This window comes from Diceros bicornis, chromosome 8, assembly GCF_020826845.1.
Source record: "Diceros bicornis minor isolate mBicDic1 chromosome 8, mDicBic1.mat.cur, whole genome shotgun sequence".
Classification (NCBI taxonomy): domain Eukaryota; kingdom Metazoa; phylum Chordata; class Mammalia; order Perissodactyla; family Rhinocerotidae; genus Diceros; species Diceros bicornis.
This window is the reverse complement of record NC_080747.1, coordinates 42,345,856-42,352,137: the sequence shown is the minus strand read 5'-3', so window position 1 is coordinate 42,352,137 and position 6,282 is coordinate 42,345,856.

Sequence of the window (6,282 nt, the reverse complement as noted above, 5' to 3'; positions counted from 1 at the left end):
CGGTGAGTCGGCCGTGCCCAGAACCCGAACCTGCGAACCCCGGGCGCCGAAGCGGGGTGCACGAACTCAACTGCTACGCCACCGGGCTGGCCCCCTAATAAATATTTTTTATTGAATACCTGTCTGTGCCAAATGCAAACCCCAAAGCAACTCAAAGTAGAAGCATCAGAAAACACAAATGACAACCAAGCTATCAAGAAATCACAGAGAAAAATTTGTGCTATTGAAATTAAGTCATCCAAGAGCCAAAATATTGAACCCTTCCCTGGGGTCACAGAGATAAACAAATCAAACAATTGCGGAATAGGTCCTCCTTGCTGGTGGGATTGGGTCTTATTTGTCTGTAGCTCCCCAGCATCCAGCATAGAGCCCAGCACATAGAAGGGGCCCGAATAAATTTGCCTTCTTTCAGGATCATAAGCCATCTTAGGACACAAATATATTTGAGACAAATGTGAAATCATTATTTACTAGACCCATTGTCAATAGGACACAAGGTATTGGGGGTGGTTCTAATTCAAAATTATCAGGTCTCTCTTATGGGTGGAGGTTTGCTGGTGCCAAGGGGTGGCTTTGAAGAACTTTGCCATGTGTTCCGGTCTCTCTTCCCTCAATATACATACTCATAATTCTTTAATATGGACAATCGATGTTTTCTTAACCTATTGATATGGGTTCTAGAAAAGAACCTCAAAGCTCTCTCACTCCAACCCTCACTACCATTTTATCACTTCCTGTCCCTCACTGATGGCTGGGGTGAGCACTCATTCTTAGGGGCGGGCTTTTGTTAAATAACTGGTAGCCCCTGGAAACGGAATGTTCAACGAGTAAATCACCCTAGGATCTTGCTGTGATAACCAACAGGACAAACTAGACTAGTCAAGAGAATCACAGGTTTCCTGTTACAAAGACAAACTCATCTTTACTGATCAAATGAAAATGCAAATTTAGGGAAAACAAATTGGGTTGTTTGGAGGACGATATGTACTCGGAGGATATTCATGTCATTGTGGTTTCCTGAGGAAAGGGCCTCTATTTTGCTTGCAAGCAAAATGTCAATTCTAATTATTCAAACTGACATCCCACAGGACCTTTCATGAAAATTGAGGTAGACCCAGAAGAATGGGCAGGAACCGGGGTTTTCATTTTGGAAAATGGGAGAGGTCAGCAACCTGTAGGTAGTTCTGATAAAAAGAATTCTTGAGTAGCTGAATCCAAGTCTCTTGGTAACAAGACCTTGTTGAGTAACCTTCGGCAGGAATACTTCCTCTGCCATCTCATCTGCCATTAAAACAATTAAATAAATACTTTGTTAAGTAAAAGCGCTGTTGTGGCACCCAGTACAATGTGAAACATAAAGATCAAAAGTGTTTTTTGAGATTACCAACTGCGATAGTCTTTGAAAAATTGGTGCATATTTTATTGTAATGATGATTATTATTATGAATATTATTAATGACTAAGATCTCCTAAAAGATACGTCAATTATCTATTGCCACAGTAATGTTCCATAACAAATAACTACAAAACCTCCATTGCATACAAAAATAAACATTTAGTTAACTCATCTGCGGGCGTGTTGACCAGCTTGGGCTGGGCTCAGCTGGACAGTTCTTGCGGTCTTCTCAGAGCTCACTCACAGATGTGGTGGTTGGCTGGCCGTCACCAGGTCTAGGATGGCCTTTGTTGGGGGACTGGAGCCATTCCATTCTTCTCCATTTGATTCTCATCCTCCAACAGATCAGCCTGGACATATTCCAATGGCAACAGCAAAAGGCAAGAGTAAGAGCAAGCCCAAATATCACAAGCTCTTTATAAACCTCAGCTTGCATCTCATCTGCTAAAATCTCATTGGCCGCATCAAGTCACATGACTGAGTGCAGGGTCAGAATGGGAATGCACAGCCAGTTTCACTACAAAGAATGTAGATACAGAGGAGTGAAGACTTGGGGAGAGTAAAGCAATCAATCTACCATGTGGGATAAGCTGTTTTTGTTTATCTGGGAATATTCATCTATGCTACTTTATTTTTGTAGAATTAAAAAGGAATTTTAACTTTATTGGAATCCTTTAAAGCAGTGTTTCTCAAACATTTTTGACTGCAACCCATGCTAAGGAATACATTGTACACACAAAAATGTGACTAATTTCATACAAAGTTTCACAAAATATTTCTTCCTCTTACTGTGAACATTTCTTTCTATTATATTATTTAATTTTTCAAACTGCTGGTTGTCCTCTAAATTAATTTCAGGATTCTCTAACAAGTCAAAACCAACAGTTTGAAAAATACGATTTATGGGCTTTAGCCTTCCCTGATCCCTTTCTAGTTTTGGGGAACAGCCCACAAATGTCTAGAAGGACCAGAGAAGCCAAGTAGAATATCTGAGTTGGGTATGTCACAACACGACTACAAATGATCCATGGAATTCAGAAGTGTGGGCATGAGTGGGACCCAGCTTCACCTGGCCATTCCCCAGAGCCAGGGTGGCCTCTGACATCTTGAGGCTGAGAGATGGCAGAAGGAAAGAGAGAAGAGTGTTAATATTCATTGAGACACTTTGCTAAGATCTTTAACATAGCAACATTTTCACAAAGAAACTGAAGCTTAGAGAAGATAAGCTGGCCAAGGGCACACAGTGTTTGGCAGAGCAAGGATTTAAAGGTTTCAAGAGCCTCCTATTCCAGATAAACCACAGCCCCTTCCTCCATCGAAGCCCCCATTTTCATGGCACAGTAGGAAGAGAGAATGATGAGTCAAATTCTTCACACTAACAATAATCCACACTATTATGTGAACATAAAGATACATTTAAAAGGGATCCACTAAGAGTAAGACATTGCTTTGTGGTATATTAAGAAAGATATGTAAGGGGGATCCTAGACAAGAAAAAAAGATTCTTACTAGAAAATGTATAAGCACAGCAGTTGGAAAAACTGCAATTTAAAAAGTTGCAGCTTTTACTTCATAAGTGTGTGTATGGGGGAAGGAGGCCCAGGTGGAGATTTGAGTTTACTTTTGAGGCAGATTATTGTTTTTGTTCGTTTATTTGTTTGTTTTTTCTGGAACAACCACCAGTTTGGGGACTATTAGCTATGCAAATCTAAGGCATATTCCACCCATTGTTCATGGGAAAAGCCCAAATGCAGGGAACTAATTTGAATTTTAAAAAGTAGTGTTCTATTTAGTCAGATTTGGAAGATATTTTAAAGAGAGCTGCATCTCTGCAGACCATTTGTCCCTTAGAGAGCTGTTATTCTTCTCCATCCGACTTTAGACTGCTTGTACCTCTTTAATATTATGTGTATTTGGAGAAGTTTGTGTGTGTTTCTTATCTAAGTTGTTGTCCACAGGGCATCAGAAAAAGAAATGGACTAGACTCAGTGCAGTCGGAACTAAAATGGACTAGTCCTATACATGCTGTTATATGAGACAAAAAGACCCAGGTGTTGAAAAAGGCCCTACTGTCAGAGAGTAGTGTTGTGGTGTCTGGGAAGTGGGGGGTCATAAGGTAAAGCCATATCTCCCTGGGCTTTTCTGGGAAAGAAAAAAAAAAAATCTGCCTTCCAATGACCACGGGAGGCAGTCATTCTTGGAAAAGAAAATAGGGATTGGGAAGATAGGGCTTGGCCTGGGAAGAAGAGAATGAAAATTCCTCTCTCCAGGACTCTGTGAATTTTAGCTGGATTCCATCCATGAGTGCAGGACCCCAGGTGTTGGAAAGTAAAGTAGCCACTGTCACAGGGCAACAGGGTAGGAGAGAGGCAGAGAGGTAGGTAAACCATCAGTCCCAAGGATGGGTCTGGTGCGGGGCAGTAGTCATACACACATCTGCATGTTATAATACTCTCTCATACCTTCTGTGCTTATAGAATTGAGGACAAGGGATAATGTCTGGGATAAAGTAAGAAAAAGAAGAACAGTGTCTCATGCCAAGGCCAAAAGTAGTACTGACAGTGGTGGTCACCAGGGAAGGACAGCTTCGCTAAGCAGAATGAGGAACTCATGAGGGTCATTGGTAGTAAAGGAGTGATGGTCAGATGAGGAAGCCAGAACAGAATGGTGCAGATTGTAAAGGGTATGAACCCAGAAGCTCATCAGACAGCCCCCTAAATGGGAAGGTCACAGGAACAGCTGGGAGACACTTTGAAGGATGCTAATTTCTAACAGTCAATCTGGTGGGGCTTAAGGCATAATTTGGATTCCTCTTTCTGAGAATGTGATGGTACAGTTGATATCCTGAGGAATCTCAGTACAGAATACCTTAAACTGCTGAGGAAAATATTCATAATATAATTTTAAATGCTTAGCAGAGTTAAAAAAAATACTTATAGTAAAAAAGCATGAATCCAAAGCAGTAACTGGATATTAAAGCTAAATCGTGTCTTCAGGAAATCTGCCAACACATGGTTGTGAAGAATTTTTTTGTTTTAACAGGATATAAGCATGTGTTGGGGAGACAATGCCTGGGGTTTATGCAAGCTAGGAAGGCAAAAGAAACCCTTGCATGGAGCCAGCCCTACAAAAAGCAACAGTCTCAGTGAAGGGAAACTGGAAAACTAAAATTAATATCACAGCAAGAACACAGTGAGAACTCTTAATTCAGTCAGCTTTGGGTAAAGAAGGAAAATAAAGGCTCCTCTAAGTATTACTAACAACAAAGTGACCCTTCCATAGGGTTAGTGTCAAAATTCATACTCTTGGGTGGCCTGAAAAACCCAACCTGAGAACTGAATTTAAATGATTACAGGTTAGTAATGACTCAAGGTGCCTGGAAGAAGCAATCATAAATCTCTGGGGACATTCAAGTCTCAAAGAATTCCCATAGAAAAGTTTTAATGACTGTAAGTTCACAGTAAAATTAAAACAATCACAGATACACGAGAAAACAAATAACCATGAGCAAGAGCCAGCAGAAATAACAAATAGTAAATTCAGACCCACAAGGATACATATATTGGAAAAATTAGATATAAAAGTTAAAATATATTTACTTTGATATGTTTGAAGTTTTTCATACTAAATGAAACAAAACTTTTTTTAATGAGCAGACAATATGAAGAAAAGCCAAATAGAACTTCTAAAAATAAAAAAGTACACTAAATAAAATTAGACACTCAATGGAAATATTATATATCATAATAGATACAGTTGACAAGAGAATTAGTGAACCAGAAGATAGATCTGAAGTAATTGTCAAGAACACAGTACAGAGACACTAAATGATGGACTATATGACAGTTTCAGATACCTAGAAGGTGGACTCAGAAGGCCAACATACATCCAATAAGATATCAGAAGGAAATAATAAAGAAAATGGGGAAGATGTAATATTACAGTGGTGTTAGCCAAGAATTCTCCAGAACTGATGAAAGACACAAATGCTCAAATTCAGGAAGCCCAACAAGTGACAAGCAAAGAAATCACAACTTGAATACATCATGGTGAAACTACAGATCACAATAACAAAGAAAAGATCCTCTAAGAGAGAAAAGATGTACTATATGGAAAAAAATGGTTAGACTGAAAATTAACTTCCCAACAGCAGCATTAAAAATCAAAAGACAACAGAGAAATATTTTTAAAAATGAAATAGGACTATTTCTCTCATCTTACACAAAAGTGGATTTTACTTGGATCAAGCATGTAAATGTAAATCTAAAAATTTTAAAACTTTTAAAAGAAAAAAATAGAGACTATCTTAAGGATCTTAAAGTAGGGAATATTTTCTTAAACAAGACACAAAAAGCACAAACTATAAAGAAAAATTTTGATATATTTGATTAAATCAAATTAAGAGCTCTTTATTCAAAAGACCATAAAGATTATAAACTAGGACAAAATACTTGCCATATGTATAACCAACAAGATTAGTGTCCAAAATGTAAATATTTTAAAACTCCTAAAATTTAATAAGAAAGTGATAAAGTAGCTATAAGTTATAAAAAGATATTTCACAGAGGAGGAAACATAAGCAGCAAATAAACATATATTAAAAATTATGCTTATAATTATTGAGTGAGAAAAGCAAGTCACAGAAATATTCATTCAATCTAATTCTGTTTATATAAATTCAAAAATATGCAAAACTAAAAAGATATTGTTTAGAGATATATTTTTGTCTGATGATAACTGAAAAGAAAACAAGAGAACAAATGTAAAATTCAAGACAGTTACCTTCAGGGAAAGGGTGGTGATGTGATTAGGGAGGAGTAAAGAGGATGATTCAAAGATATTGAATTAGTCTTTATCTTAAATTGCGTGATGAGTGCGGGAGTGTT